Source organism: Pseudorca crassidens, chromosome 4 (assembly GCF_039906515.1).
Source record: "Pseudorca crassidens isolate mPseCra1 chromosome 4, mPseCra1.hap1, whole genome shotgun sequence".
Classification (NCBI taxonomy): domain Eukaryota; kingdom Metazoa; phylum Chordata; class Mammalia; order Artiodactyla; family Delphinidae; genus Pseudorca; species Pseudorca crassidens.
Window position 1 is genome coordinate 27,937,549 of NC_090299.1, and position 17,098 is coordinate 27,954,646.

Here is a 17,098-nt window from a genome sequence, read left to right on the forward strand (position 1 = left end):
AGGGATGTTTACTGCATGTGTTATCTTCTGTTTTTCTTTCAGCCTTACTTTGCAACTAGACATCCTTACCACTCTGCCTGCCCCCTACATCCCACCTCTCACAGATGACTAATCCCAACCCTCATCAGTGAGTGTTAACCTTTATCTAAATTTTCCTAAGAAAAGATCTCTCCTATCGTGTATAGGGCAGGCATAGTGCACTTAATAGCAGGATGCAGGAGCCTGAAGTAAGGCCAGAACCTCCTTTGGAGTTATCTGTTCAAGTCAGGAAGGCACCTGAAGGACAAACACAGCTGCAGGTACTGGGGAAAGTCTGGTCTGGCAGGTATGTCATCTCACTTGCAAGGGATGTGAAAAGACACTGGCAGAGTTCTAGCAAATGGTTGCAATTAGAGGTGGAGGAAGTGTACTGCATGAGGTAGAGTAATGGAGTCACCCTAACAGCACAGCCAAGAGGTGGAAATAATAATTATTACCATTTATTAAATAAATACGACAAATAATAGTACCTGACTCACAAAACTGTAGTGCATATTAAGTAAGATAATGTATATAAGCCTTGTAGCAATAAGACTGACATACAGGTAGTCCCCCCTTATCCACAGGGGATCAGTTCTAAGACACCCCAGTGGATGCCTGAAACCGTGAATAGTACTGATGAAATAAAATTTGTATTTTAAAGTAGGACAAGAAAATTTAAGCATAAAATTCTCTCTGTCCGTTTGGGCCTCCTCCCTCCCCCTTTAGTGTGCCGTGTTCATCTGCATTATACATTAACCAGACCTCTTCAAAGGTGGGAATGCCTGCTCAACCGCAAAAGTCAAATTTTTTTTTCCCTTTCTTCGACACTAACGTTTTCTTAACTTGGTAAGTGAATTTTCATTGACAGTACCGAACCTTATATATACCCTACACACATTATCTATGACAAAGTTTAACTTATAAATTAGGCACAGTAAAAGATTAACAATAACTAATAATAAAATAGAACAACTGTAATAATATACTGTAAAAGAAGTTATGTGAATGTGGTCTCCCTCTGTCTCTTTCTCAAAATATCTTACTGTACAAATTTTATGCCTTTCTCTTTTAACTACACACTAATCATGCACTAGGGCCAAAACTGTTGCAGTCTGAGGTGTGACAGCAAAACTAGCACAAACTTCATTTTCTTTCTTTACAATTTCACGAACAGAAGATTCGTAGATCTTGCTTACCGTAGATCTTAGCAAATTCAGCGTACGACTTTTTTTCCTTTCCTTATTAAGTCGAGAACTTTCACCTTTTCACTTAGAGGAAGCACTTTAGAGCTTCTCTTTGGCATATCCGAATTGCCAGTATCACTACTCTGGCTTTTTTTTTTTTTTTTTTTTTGCGTTCCGCGGGCCTCTCACTGTTGTGGCCTCTCCCGTTGCGGAGCACAGGCTCCGGACGCGCAGGCTCAGCGGCCATGGCTCACGGGCCCAGCTGCTCCGCGGCATGTGGGATCTTCATGGACCGGGGCATGAACCCGTGTCCCCTGCATCGGCAGGAGGACTCTCAACCACTGCGCCACCAGGGAAGCCCACTACTCTGGCTTTTTAGGGCCACTGTTCAGTAAAATCATGGTGACTTGAACGCAGCGCCTGCCTAACATATACCGCCACCGTCGGTCTGATAACCAAGATGGCCGCTAGGTGACTAATGGGCGGCTACACTCCACAGACGATCCACGCTATTCACGCCCCAGCCAGACAGCGCGAGATTTCAACACGCTACTCAGAAGGGTGGGCAATTTAAAATTTAGGAATTGTTTACTTCTGAAAATTTTCATTTAATATTTCCGGATGGAGAGTAACTAAAACCATGGAAAGCAAAATCATAGATAAAGGGGGACTACTGTACGGAATATGCTCAATAAATATGCATTAATGAATAATGGATACTTATTATTAACTATATTTAGCATTGGTGAACAGATTGTCATTTATGGTGAGTAGGAGAGAGACCTGCTTTCATGGCTTCTTAGACTTTTAGATACTGCCTGTTCATGAATTCCCTGAACTCTGTGATCTGTTCACTTCATGTTGGATCCCAACCACACAGTAAGTCTCTTGCTCCCAGGCTCTTTCTATTCATTACGCATTAGGATACCTGGGTTCTAATTCTGGCTCTGTCACAAACCAATTTTATGAATTTAGGCAAATCACCTTTCCCTGCTAGACCTCAATTTACTCACCTCTAAAATTAGGGGGGTTTTAGAGATTATCATACTAAGTGAAGTAAGTCAGACAGAGAAAGATAAATATTGTATGATATCACTTACACGTGGAATCTAAAAAATTATACAAATGAACTTATTTATAAAACAGAAACAGACTCACAGACTTAGAAAACAAACTTATGATTACCAAAGGGGAAAGGTGGGGGGAGGGATAAATTAGGAGGTTGGGATTAACATATATACACTTCTATACATAAAATAGTTAATCAACAGGGACCTACTCAATACTCTGTAATATCCTATATGGGAAAAGAATCTGAAAAAGAATAGATATAAGTATATGTATAACTAAATCACTTTGCTGTACACCTGAAACTAACAAAATATTGTAAATCAACTATACTCCAATACAAAATCATTTTTTTTAATGTTAAGAAAAGAAAAAAATTCTTTTAATAAAATTAGGGGGGGTTGCTGAGGTCTCTAAAGTCCTTTCCAACTCTACGATTCTGTAATGCTATTTCCACCTCTCAAAATTCAGCAGCAAGTAACTGAAGATCAGTGTCGGCCTGGTCTGCTAGCATAGGAGCTACGTGGTCTCCACGGGATTTAACGTAGAATTATTTCCTCCCTAGAATGAATTCCCAAAAAGAAACTGCCAATATGACCATTTTAATGGTCACTGGCACATACCATGTTATGTTAATGGCCCTGGACCTAGATGATGCTCTCCCCAACTCCCACCCTTCAGCCCCAACCTGAACCCCACTTCAGAGATAATGGTATCTCAATGAAACCAGCAAAATGGAGCTACAATGCTTACGCTGGGATAATTCACCCTCTCTATGATTCTTATTTCAAAAAATATTAGCTACATGCTGCATCTCTTCGATTTTATGACAATTCATGAGGACCGCAGGTCTGATAAAAGTTTGATAAAGCATTTCTCTATCTATATTTTGTACATCTATAATTAGGAATTTCAACAGATTGTATTATCAGTTGAGCTCTGTCACCAAGGACCAGTGAAGTTCAAAGATATTGCACTGGTTCGGAAAATATCCACTTCTCAAACACATTACAGCAGTATTTCCAAAATTTTAGCCATTTACATGCCACTTTCACAATCTTGACCATATCTGCATATTATCTGTAATAGTAGTTATTTAATCATTTCCTTAACATCAATAGTAAAGTGGCTCACTTTCTTTTTACTTAACATCTTTCTGGGCAATAATATCCATGAAATCATACATTTTAAAAGCTAATTATATTTTTAATGCACATTAAACTAAGCACAACTCAAATTTTCAGTTTGGATATGTGACACCTAAAATCAGTAATTTGTATACCATACTTTGGGCAAATGATATTAATATGTAACTGATATTTAAGCTATGATCATCTCTTTCTGTTCTTCAGACATAGAAGAATGATAGCATCAGATAATATTCTTACTTTTAAATTCATCTACTCCACTGAACTCTATAAACAGAGCAAATCACAACATCCTGAGAAAATAGATGTCACTGTCAATAACAAGAAACAGAGTCCCCCATATAGAGCAGCAACAAATACAATAAACATAAATATGGGGCCTCCCTAGTGGTGCAGTGGTTGAGAATCCGCCTGCCAATGCAGGGGACACGGGTTCGATCCCTAGTCCGGGAAGATCCCACATGCTGCGGAGCAACTAAGACCGTGCACCACAACTACTGAGCCTGTGCTGTAGAGCCTGTGAGGCACAACTACTGAGCCCACGCACTGCACCTACTGAAGCCCGCGCGCCTAGAGCCCGTGCTCCGCAACGAGAGAAGCCACGGCAATGAGAAGCCCGCGCACCACAACAAAGAGCAGACCCCACTCACCGCAACTAGAGAAAGCCCCTCGCGCAGCAACAAAGACCCAACACAGCCAAAAATAAATAAATTAAAAAAAAACATAAATATGGAATGAGTTTACAACAAAAGTTTGAATGTCCATTCCTGTTAAAGTTCTTCAACCCATAGAACTTAAAATATCAGGAAATAAAAGCATTTACAATGAACATTTTATTTTGAAAAGCTGTCATTCTCTGCAAAAGATTAAGGGACAGGAAAATAGTACATGTGCTGTGTTCTGGGAAAGGGGTCAGTGAAATTTTGGAATGGGAGAAGCCATGGAATTTCAGAAATGCACACACTTATTCTTAAGGAAAATTCCAGGTTCTAAACCCAAACTTAGATCACATAGCACTTAAGGGGGGATTGTTACAGCTTAACAAATCAGGCGCAAATCAGTATTATTTTATGTGAGATTTTATAATATCCATCACAATTTACAAATAGCTTTTTTTAACTTCAAAAAATAATATTTTAGAGTTTAAAGTAGTTATTGTCTCTCTACTCATGCAAGTGGATGCTATAAAATTTTGGAGTCTTGTTGGGGGAAGAACTTGAAGAATTCATCTCAGACTCAAAAAGACATTTGGAGTGGAGAGTAAATTATTGCTAGAATAATTTAAAGTGTTTTGTTTCTTTTGAGGCTGCAGGTTGACAGGATTTGGACAAAGGAGGTGGGAAGACAGAAGTAAATTATTTTGGTCAGTGGATATAAAGACTTGACTTGGCTTTTGTTTACATCTGTTGTGTTATCCAAGTGGTAAATTAACCTACACCCACCCTTACCCAAAATAATGCACACCGTACAGTCATGTAATCTGCTGACACACCACTCAGACCTAGGGGTGCACAGCTTCTGTGGTACAATTACTAATACTCTTTTTGGTTCACTTGAATTCGAGGTCAAGGAGGAAAGAGGAGAAACAACAGAATCTTGAGACTATGATGAAGCATCATGTATAGACTTGTACAGCAACAGTGATTACATGTGAAGAATTAAAAATGTTCCTAACAATGAAGTATCAGCCAACCAAAACCGAATATTGTTTCTTATAAGAGTACTAGCTGCACTAAGTAAAAAGAAAAGGCAGAGGGAGATAGAAGCAAACAGAGATGCCATTATGTTGTGACATAAAGTCCCCTCCCTTCTGATCCTGCCTCTCTTTTCGCCCTCACCCACCTGCAAATTCCAAACAATTCTAAAGGTTTTAATCTGTGGCTTTAAAAAGTCATCCGGACCCCTAATTTTAAATGCTAAAATTGGTTAATGAAAGGACTCTTTTGAATAGAAATACGAAGGATTTTAATTTTTCATACTTTCTCTCTACATAATGCTTCTCCACATCCAGAATTCCCCTCGGGGTTCATCCCAAATGAGAAGAGCAATTTTTCAGCCTTATCTGTTTCCTGGCAAAACTATTGAGGCCATGATAAAAGTGACAGTTTCTGTTATCACTACCTATATACTCCAGGCAAACGTCCCAAGGTTAATTTTTCAAATAAGTAATCCCAGTTCCTGTAATCAAAGATCATAATTCAGTGATAAATAAAGCCAGATGTTCACTAGCAGCAGTTCTAGCAAGTCTCATGACTTGAGGACTTTATTATTTAAACTTTTTTTTTTTTTTTCTTTTTTGGCCGCCCAGCGCGGCGTGGGGGAATCTTAGTTCCCTGACCAGGGGTGGAACCTGCGCCCCCTGCAGTGGAAGCCCGGAGTCTTAACCACTGGACCGCCACGGAAGTACCCATTATTTAAGCCTTTAAAAGAAAGGGGTTTCGGGACTTCCCTGGTGGCATAGTGGTTAAGAATCCGCCTGCCAACGCAGGGGGCACAGGTTCGAGCCCTGGTCCGCGAAGATCCCACGTGCCGTGGGGCAACTAAGCCCGTGCTCCACAACTACTGAGCCTGAGCTCTAGAGCCTGCGAGCCACAGCTACTAAGCCCGTGCGCCTAGAGCCCGTGATCCGCAACAAGAGAAGCCACTGCAATGAGAAGCCGGAGCACCGCAACGAAGAGTAGCCCCCGCTCACCGCAACTAGAGAAAGCCCGCGCACAGCAACGAAGACTCAACGCATCCAAAAGTAAATAAAATATTCAAAAAAAAAAAAGAAGCTGGTTTCTTTTCTCTTCCTAATAACCTAACTTTACTGCTGTAGGTGGTCCTTCTCCCCTCCCCCTCCCTTTCTGGGGAGTTTTCAGAAGTGCAAATGTTCTTGGAGCTCCAAAGTTATTTCAATGTAGAGAAGGCCACCAGGTGGAAACAGGGTCACAATTTAAGAAAATACTGCCTTAAAAACTATGTCATCTTTTATACCCACATCTACTGAGTTTTTGTCATTAAAAGGCTGATACTCACCTTTATCTCGAAGAAGAGGAAATACACTATAAAACTAGCAAATCTAACTCTGAAAAAAGTTAATTATAGCACAACCTCCCTGAAATATACTGTTTCTCATAAACGGCCTCCGTTTCAGGAAGTAGGAATTTGAAAGAAAACATAGACTGTTATTGTCTCAGAGTTTGATTGTGCAATTCAACTCCGGGACTTTCAGCAGTTCTGGAATTGCTTAAGTGAAAGGTATTCTGGGAGTTGTATTACTACAGAAAAGTTCCTTCTTCTAAAGAAAGTGCAAGAAAACTCCTTATTTGGACTAAGTCAGAATGGAGAGCCAGTCCCCTTGAGAGCCGAGGAAAGAGACCGTTAGTAAGAAACAATGAACATGACATTGTTTGTGATCTATTATCAAAAGAAATTCATGTTACAGCACCATTCGGCGCTCCATCTATTTTAGAATTAGTGTGCAGAATTGAGCTTATTGTTACAAGGACACCTATACTACCAAGTTTTTGAATTGAAAAATGAAATTGGGATTGACATGTATACACTGATGTGTATAAAATTGATGACTAATAAGAACGTGCTGTATAAAAAAATAAATTAAATAAAATTCAAAAATTAAAAAAAATGAAGTTGGAATTTATCTCATAGAAAATCTCATTGGGCTGACTGGCTTAACAGTGAGGACTATCAACTAGTGTTATATAGTGGATATCGTCCTTCAATCTAAATCTGCGGCTCCAAATTTTGACAAAAAAATATCAAAAGTACATGAAAAGATATTTAAATGTTTAACAACATTTTATTGGAAAAGTTGTTGACGTCAACAATATTGTAATTTCCTCAGTCCTTTCTGAACCTGCTGGATTAAAGAAGTGTCCTCTCCAGTGAAGGAGTAAGACATTTCATTAGTAGTAATTTGATAAGTCTTGGTAAAACCTTTTTGATATAGTTCCCCCAAACTGAGAAATTGAATGACGAATAAGTGGGTGACAAATCCTTCGGCAAGCTGGATGGTTTCCAACTCTGCTTCTCAACAAAACAGAAAAAGAAACTACTTACGTATTCAGCTACTAAGTATTTTAAGTACTAAATACTCAGTATTTAGACAACTTAAAAAAATTTTTATGATAGATCACTATGTAATTCTTAATATATGACCTTAGAAGAAGTTCAAATAACCAAATGAATTGTATATCAAAACTCTTTCTATCTCCTTTTATTTATGTAAAGAGTTTCTCTTTTCTTTGTATGCATTTTTTTTGTAGAATGCTGGTTTATTCCAGCTTTCAGTAACATTCATCCACGAACTAATTTTTAAAAACCTTATAAATCGGGCTTCCCTGGTGGCGCAGTGGTTGAGAGTCCGCCTGCCAATGTGGGGGACACCGGTTCGTGCCCCAGTCCGGGAGGATCCCACGTGCCGCAGAGCGGCTGGGCCCGTGAGCCATGGCTGAGCCTGCGCATCTGGAGCCTGTGCTCCACAACGGGAGAGGCCACAACAGTGAGAGGCCCGCGTACCACAAAAAAATAAATAAATAACTAAATAATAAAAAGAGAGAAAACCTTATAAATCTCACTGAGAAATGCATTTTCCATAAAATCTTATTCTGTTTAATAGTTATTCACCAGAATATTTTTGTCTTTCTAATCTATTATGAATTCATAATCCTTGTAATGTATAACTCTGTATTTAAAAAATTAACACTTAAAGTCTATGGTCAGAGGAAATAAAAAAGAAATTTAAAAATGTTTAATTTTAGTATGCACATGTTTTTATTGTAAAGAAATATGACTTTTTTTTTTTTTTTTTTGGCTGCTTGGCTTGCAGGATCTTAGTTCCCCCACCCAGGCCCTCAGCAGTGAAAGTGCGGAGTCCTAACCACTGGACCGTCAGGGAATTCCCAAGAAATATGATTAAAATAACTTTCAAGCATATAAACTACTAATATTAGGAGAAAATTCTATGGAGAAAGTGGAAAGGAAATAAAAGTTAAAGGAGATGAATAATATAAACTTTCCAGTTGTTAAACTTGTACATGTACAAGAACTTGTACCTGTGTTTTTAAATGGATGATGGGGTCAGCAAATTACTAGCATATATAATTTCCATTGGGTACATCTAAAAGAGTTATTAAACATCTGACTTAGATCATTTGCAACTATTTAAAGTGTTGATAAAAGATGGATATCAACTTAAAAATGTGTGAGTGTTGTTTTTGTAAAATTCTGTTTGAGAGTAAATGAGCAAAAATGTTAGAAATTCAGTATTCTAGAGCCTAAAAGAGGGCATTGGATACTTGGGAATGGAAAGAGAGAAAAAGGGTACTGATACTTTTATCATCCTTATTTGAGGGATGCAATGAGGCATTTATCTTGCCTACTATCTGGACAACAGTTGAATCTGTCTCCAATAGCGATTTCTGGTAGAATTCCCAGAGCCATGGAAACACAAAGATAGAATGTCTCATTTATGATCACAATGTTGAGCTTTAGAAAGATTTCAAAGATAAAAATTCTTTGAGATGGAAAACTAATAACGCAAGCCTCAACTATTGTGAGATGTACACTCATAAAAGAAGTACATTATGAATCACTTAGAAAAACTGGTTGCACCATCATATTCATTTTTATTTTCTAGGTTTGACTATTTTCTTATCTTGACTATAAATCGCTAAAACAAGCTGATATCATTCATTTGTTCAGATAACATGTTTAGAGCATTTATATTGTGCCTAGTGTTACATTGGTGCCATGGATTCAGACTGACCACGTAAGAAATACCCTTAATGCAATCACAGCGACAGATAGATTGGTGGATATATGGCTAGAAATTACCTGGAAAGATAGGAGTTAGCTCATAATATGAGAGCTTTGTGTTTAATTCTAAGGAGTTTGAACTTTTATCTTGAAAGCACTGGGGAATCATAGAAAAATTTAAGGAATATGGTAAAATCATATAACTATTTTAGAAAGAATGCTCATTGTAGTAGGAAGGTTGGATTATGGGACAAGGTTTATTCCAGGAGAAAATCATGGTAGTGGATGGATTAGAAGGCAAGACTGGAGTTAGGAAATTGAGTTAGAAGACTACTGCACTGGTCTATACTGCAATCATGACTGGGCTTAATTAATAACAGTAGATAAAAAGCAGAAAGAAATACCGGCTTCCCTGTGGTGCAATGGTTAAGAATCTGCCTGCCAATACAGGGGACACAGGTTTGAGCCCTGGTCCAAGAAGATCCCACATGCTGCCGAGCAACTAAGCCCATGAGCCACAACTACTGAGCCTGTGCTCTAGAGCCTGCGAGACACAACTACTGAAACCTGCGTGCCACAACTACTGAAGCCCACGTGCCTAGAGCCTGTGCTCTGCAACAAGAGAAGCCACCACAAAGAGAAGCCTGTGCAATGCAATGAAGAGTAGCCTCCGCTCGCCACAACTAGAGAAAGCCCGTGCATAGTAATGAAGACCCAACACTGCCAAAAATAAACAAATAAAATAAATAAAATTTAAAAAAAAGTAGAAAGAAATATTTAGGAGACAGGTTCACAGGCTTGTGTGACAGACATAGAAGTATGGGTAAACGACTTAGAGGCTGTCCAAAAACAATAACTGTAGTTAGAGTTTACCGAGGGAGGATGTGAAAAGTCACAAAGAGCAAGTGTGGTAATACCAGTATTCATGTCAGAAAAGAGGGGCCACAAACGAGATGGGGAAAGAATGTGTAGATCACAGCAGAGAAAGCAAAACAAAATTATCCTCTAAAAACAGGATTGGCTGTATAATCTGTGGGATCTCTTGTCCAAAAATTATTAAGAATTTCAAGATGGCAACAGCAGAGCCAAGCATGAGGCCCTGAGTATGGGGCCCTGTGCCACCGTTCAGGTCACATCCTCATGAAGCCAGCCCTTCCTAAAAGCCAGGTAGGTGAGAGTGGCTGGGTCATATCTCAATAAAGTGGGAGTGGTCAACAGTACCAAATGATGCAGAGAAGTGAGAAGGATGAGGATAGAAAAGTGTCCATTGGCTTGGCAGGTAGGTCAAGGATAGTTTTAACAAGAACAAATTCAGTGGAGTAGTGGTAGAAAGGAGATGAAATATTTTTAAAATCCTAGTAAGATAAATAGAGTAGAAAGAGAAACTTTCCATCTAAGCCTACAATAAATAAAATATCCAGGTGGAGCCTATTTTTGGAGGGGGTTACATTCTTTGCAAAGGTCTTCAGTGATGGAGCAATATGATATCAAGACCAACTTAACCCTTTTATTATATAACTAACTACATAATAAACATGAAGGCCACAAACAGCAGGGAATAGTGAGATTTCTATGGGCATAATGGCCAGAATGTCATTCTGGAACTTTCTTCTCAGAATTAGTTGTCAGCACAATGATGATAAGCATAAAGAAAGAACCAGAGATGGAGGATAAAAAGAGAACTTATTCCAGGTATGGCATTTTTCTGGGGAAAGACTTTCTGTTTTATTTCATGAGAAAATGAAATTATTGTATTATAAATTAAATAATGTATATTGTCTAATCACTCATTATTAGTATAAAGTTGTTAGTTGTTAGGATGCTAGTAATTCATTAGATTTTAAAAATTAATGGAAAAGCACTGGGACTTCCCTGGTGGCACAGTGGATAAGACTCTGTGCTCTCAATGCAGGGGGCGTGGGTTCGATCCCACGCACATCCCCTAACTAAGAGTCTGCATGCCGCAACTAAGGAGCCCGCCTGCCACAACTAACACCCAGTGCAACCAAAAAAAAAAAAAAAAAAAAAAAAAAAATTAATGGAAAAGCACTAACAAATGAAATGTAAATATTTAAACATTAAAGAGGAGGAGGTGTGGGGTTGTTATTTTCTTTCTTACTAAAAATTACACTAATAAGGAGTACTATATGACAAAGTTTAGATTTAACAAGGCAAAATTAAGTTACTTGGTTTGGAGGATATGTGACAGGTAGAAATAATGCATCCCTCCCCCCAAAACTGGCCCTTCTTTTCCTGCTTACATAGTTCTCATAATAAGTGACTGGGGATTCCAGGATCAGGGTCCACTGGAGACTCTCATTATCCACTGGGCTCCTCTAATCAAAAGACCTTATTAGTGTTTTACTGTTGTCTAAAAATTACCACAAATTTAGCAGCTTAAAACAGTACCCATTAAATGATCTGTTCTATGAACTAAATGTAAAATATTTATAAATGAAGATGCATTTTAAGTGTCTATAAAATGATACTATAACTAGAGCATGGACATTTTATAAGTATTTAAGAATTTAGAGGAAAAGTAATAAAGGTCCTTTGGTATACAAAAACAAAAAAAAAAACAGCATCCATTTATTATTTCAAGGTCTTGTCAGTCAGAAATCTGGGCACATTACAGCTGAGAACACTGCAGTTCTCGTGTGAGGCCTGGGGGGACTCCTTCAAGGCCCATTCAGGTTGTTGGCAGAATTCCATATATAGGACCAAGGTTGCCAGTTTTCTTGGTAGCTGTTGGCTGGGGAACACTCTCAGATCCTAGATGTCAACCACAGTTTCTTGCCGTGTGGTCTCTGTAGACAGTTCCTGACATGGATGTTTGTGTCCAGGCCAGCAGGGGCATGTGTCTCTGACTTCCTGAAGGGCTGAGCCCTTTTAAGGATTCACATGTTTAGGTCCGGCCCAACTGGATAATCTCCCTTTGGATTCAAAGACAACTGATTAGAAACCTGGTCACAGGAAGATATCCTATCATATTCATGGATTCTGCCCACACTCAAGGCGAGGAGATTTTACAAACTGTGTTTACCACAGGGTGGGAATCTTGGGGGCTGTCTTAGAATTCTGCCTACCACACAACTTCCCCATAACTGCCCAAGGAGGGGCCGGACAAATGGCCCAAGACAGCGTGACTCCTTCTCTCCCTCCACCCTCCAGGTGTCCTGCCTCTGGGGGCTCCAATTTTCTCCTCACCATCTGCTCACTCTCTTGAGAGTCTGAATTTTATTGCAGTTCTCCTCATGTGAAAAATATTGAGGCATCAAAGCATTGAGACCTTTCTCTCAGGAGATTTCTTTCATTTGGTTCTTCTTAAAAAAGCTTTTTTGTGTGTGCATGGAACCATATTGCTTGCAAATGAGACCAAAATCCAAACAGCTTGAAAAAGTACACAATGAAAAATCTCTCCCACCTCCACATTCTGCCCTCTGTCTCCCAAATTCTTTTTCTCAGACTAACAGGTATACAGTTCCATTTCTTGGATCTCTTTGTAGATAGTTCATGCATTAACAGACATTTTTCCCCCCTACAAATATAGCATTTTTGTTCTGCACTTTGGTTTTTTGCTTTAGTGATGCATCCATCAGATCTTTCCACATAGATCTAAGTTGTTTTAACTGCAGATGCTTGACCCCCAAATAGGGAGAAAGTGAAGTCTAGGCTAGTTTTCCTTCATTCTCAATACTTTGGGCCTACTCCTGTCTCCCATTTAGCAGATAATGGGAAAAGAGCTAAGTGAGTTATCTCAGTTGATTCTGAATGTTTTCACAGGTTTGCAGAGAGCATCAGCCCTGAGATGGGACACTCCTGAACTGAGTCACTCTGAATCTGAACATTTTAGCTGGGCCTGAGAGAGTTAGATGAGTCTGTATCCAAGGTGCTTAGAGTGCACCGAGCACAAGGCGAGTATCATATAACCCAGTTGCCACAAGGCAACGCAAAAAAGCAACACTTTCTATTTTTTTTCTATAGTGTGCAATTGTATTACCACAAATTAGCTTCTTCTATTTTTGATTTTTAAGTGAAATACAGTAGGCTTTCAGGTATATCAGCTTAGTTATGGGCTAGTGAAAGTATCTAAAAGCAGTTTTTTAGATTGTTTCCATGGACAAATATTTTTGTAATTCCAAACATGGAAGTAACTGAATTAGAAATTATGTTGCAACCCATATCATGGAGGTGAGTGGTAGTGATAGAAGGGGAAACAGTTACTGAAGGGGACATCATCAATTGAATATGAGAGCTGAGACAAAATTTTACTTTATTGTTTAACATTAATACGATTTGGAAATTTCAAATTGTTCAAAGCTAGATAGAAATTTATTGGATTGTAGGCATTTTATGTTATTTCCAGATTATATGATTCATCACTAATTCAGATAGTAAATCCCTCTTTTTTTTGGTATCAACAATATAGATGCCTAGTGTTTCTTCTGTTTTGCTTTGATAAACAATTCTGGTCTGACCTTTGAGGTACCATTTCTCTGAAGGGTTCCTTTTAATCTCTCTAATTAGCAGCCTAGGAATACTTAAACCCTCCAGAAAGCATTTAGCTTACTCCATATATACCCAGCAACACTCACAGCATTTGGCTGTGTCAAGTGAAGTTAACCAAGCTTTAAAGCCATCCAAAGCCTTCCTTCATTACACTCACAGGAAAGGAGTCTATCCACATTCCGTGTAATTTAAAAGATGTTGAAAACTCATGAGCAGTTCTGAGTGCAAGAGAAAGTTCTTGAAACTTCAAAATGAAAGGACGGGTTTGTCAAAATGACACAACCGCATCGAAACCAAAACAAAAATTGTTTTGCTCCTTTCCGAAACGGAAATCTGCAAATAAGAGGCCCTAAAAAGTGCTTTTCAGTAGGTATGTTCTCATCAGCACATGCGTGATGGTAGCACATGCTGGAATCCTTACATTTCTTCAGACTGATGTTACTTTGGCTGAAGTATTTTCACACGGGCTTTTAGTAATTCTCTTGCTTTCAGAGAAATCACAGGCTGAGATGAGGATATTTTATAAACCTCTTCCTGTAATATCTAGTAAACTTTCATCACATAAAGTCCTATTGTGTTCCTTTAACAGCAAAGACATTTTCATTATCAAAGAACGATGTTCATGTTTCTCTGTAAATGCTACTGTTACTGTATTTAAACTTTGATCTTGAATAACAGTAAAAAAAGTAAAATCTGTAGTAGAATTGTAAAATAATCTCTTCTATTAAAAATGTTTCTAGTGGTTTTACACAAACAGAAACAGTAACAAAATGAAGCAATTATTACAGAGTACTTTGCCTAATTTACATATTAGTGATTTAAAATCTTTTAAAATTGAAGTACAGTTGACTTAGTATATGAGTTTCAGGTGTACAACATAGTGATTCGATATTGTTATATTTTATGAAATGATCACCATGATAAGTCCAGTTACCATTTCTCACCAAAGTTATTACAATATTGTTGACGGTATTCCCTATCTTGTATGTTACATCTCTGTGACTTCTTTATTTTATAACTGCAGGTTTGTACCTCTTTATCCCCTTTCCCTATTTTGTCCACCTTCCCATACCCCTCTCCCCTGACAACTACCTGTATGGTTTCTGTATCTATGAATCTGTTTCTGTTTTGTTTTGTTTGTTCACTTTTTTTTTAGATTCCACATATAAATGAAATCATACAGTATCGATCTTTCTCTGACTTATTCCACGTAGCATAATGCCCTCTAAGTCTATTCATGTTGTCATAAATGGCAAGATTTCATTCTTTTTATGGATAATATAACATTGTATATATTTACCATATCTTCTTTATCCATTCATCTATCGGTGGACACTTAGGTTGTTTCTATATCTTGGTTATTGTAATAATGCTGCAGTGAACATTGGGGTGCATATACAATTTCAAATTCGTGTTTTCGCTTCCTTTGGATCAATACCCCAGAAGAATGGAATTGTTGAATCATATGGTAGTTTTATTTTTAATTGTTTGTGGACTCTCCATACTGTTTTCCATAGTGGCTGCACCAATTTACATTCCTACCAACAGTGCAGGAGGGTTTCCTTTTCTCCAAATTCTTGCCAATATTTATTTGTCTTTTTGATAATAGCCATCCTGACAGATGTGAGGTGATATCTCATTGTAGTTTTGATTTGCATTTCCCTGATGATTAGTGATGCTGAGCATCTTTTCATGTGCCTGTTGGCCATCTGTATTGTCTTCTTTGGAAGAATGTCTACTCAGGTCTTCTACCCTTTCTTTAATGTTAGTTTTTTTGATGTTAGTTGTATGAGTTCTTTGTATATTTTGAATACAAACTCCTTATCAGATATATCATTTGCAAATATTTTCTCCCATTGAGTATGTTGCCTTTTTGTTTTGTGATGGTTTCCTTCACTGAGTGAAAGCTTTTTAGCTTGATGTACCTTCATTTGTTTATTTTTGCTATTGTTGCCCTTGCCTGAGGAGACAGACACCCCCAAAATATTGCTAAGACCAATGTCAAAGAGTACACTGACTATGTTTTCTTTTAGGTTTCAGGTCTTACATTTAAGTCTTTAATCCATCCTGAGTTTATTTTTGTCTATGGTGTAAGAAAGTGGTCTAGTTCTAGTCTTTTGCATGTAGCTATCCAGTTTTCCCAACACAATTTATTGAAGAAACTGTCTTTCCCCCATTGCATATTCTTGCCTCCTTTGTCTAGATTAATTGACCATAGGTGCATGGGTTTATTTCTGGACTCTATTCTGTTCCATTGATCTGTGTCTGTTTTTGTGCCAGTGCTATACTGTTTTGATTATAAAGCTTTGTAGCATAGTTTGAAACCAGGAGCAGGTAGCCACCACCAACTGTCCCTTCAAACCTTTAAGGAACAGAAACTTTTCATATGTGCACTCTTGGCTGTTTCTCAACTTGCACAAGCCATTTTCAGTTCAAGGCCCATTGTTTTCAACCAGTTGTCAGAGGGTGAAAACCATTACTGAGATTAGATACTGATCTGGAATTGAAGGCTTATTCAAATTTCATTTTGGGTCATTTAGTAAATCAAATAAGTCATCTTAAAGGAAAGAGAAAAATGGAATAATGTTCAGCATCATGAATTTTAACAGTTGTTGCATCTTCTCGATTAATGTTATCGATAACACCTACTTAAATAGTCCTTTGCAGTTTATAAAGCATTTTCACATCTCATTTAATTTTAAAGGTTAGAGATCAGAAACTCCAATTCCGGTAATACTATTTCATTGTGTGAGCTTATTGGTGTAGTCAAATTGCATGTCTTATCTTCCACCTGCTCTAATGTTCTTTGACTGAAAGAAGATACTGTGACTGTCTTTCAGGGGAGAAATAGTAAGTGTTGATGATTAACGAACAAAATTGCAGCCTTACAGGAATCTGCCTCACTTATAGATGCACCGGTCCTTCCTCATGCTTATGGTTCTTGATTACATGTAACTTTGAGAGTTCAATACTTAACCCCTCCTCAGAACCTCTTTATCAAGTGGTGACGCAGCAAGCATCACTGTTATTTTATTACCAGTGAAACAGACCCATAAACAAGCCCTCTCCTGAAGTCAAGGATGGAACCCAGACAAATGAGCGGCTTCCATCAGACATTTACCAGAGTTGGTGGGCGGTTTCCCAAGCTTTGAAGTAAGTAAGCCAGTATGACCTCGATCACCAGAAGCTTTGTCCCCCCCACTGCTGTTCTCAGCCCTTTTTCTCTTCATACAGTCTCCTGTCTCCCTCTAGACACCTATTGTCTTTATGCTCTCTCCACCTTTAGTTCATCCCAGATCTTCTCCCTGAGGCAGGAAAATAGTATCATCTTATTTACTCTAAGCTATAAAGGACTCCTGGGAGGTTGTTTCCTGTTGCATCAGGTACTAGCCCTTACTTTTGGAACCC

General features: G+C 38.3%; 1 protein-coding gene across 20 annotated transcripts in view; it reads right to left on the reverse strand.

Annotated features, from left to right (window-relative positions):
- ALPK1 (alpha kinase 1) overlaps positions 1-17,098 on the reverse strand; it is a 163,105-nt gene that overhangs the window by 131,941 nt on the left and 14,066 nt on the right. For 16 of the 20 annotated variants that reach the window (XR_010942893.1, XR_010942894.1, XR_010942895.1 and 13 more), the window contains exon 1: positions 6,440-6,638. The exons of the other annotated variants lie outside the window; for them this stretch is intronic. The gene's annotated coding sequence lies outside the window, so the exon portion shown is untranslated. Of the gene's footprint in view, positions 1-6,439; positions 6,639-17,098 lie in introns of those variants that run through there. 20 annotated transcript variants of the gene reach the window in all.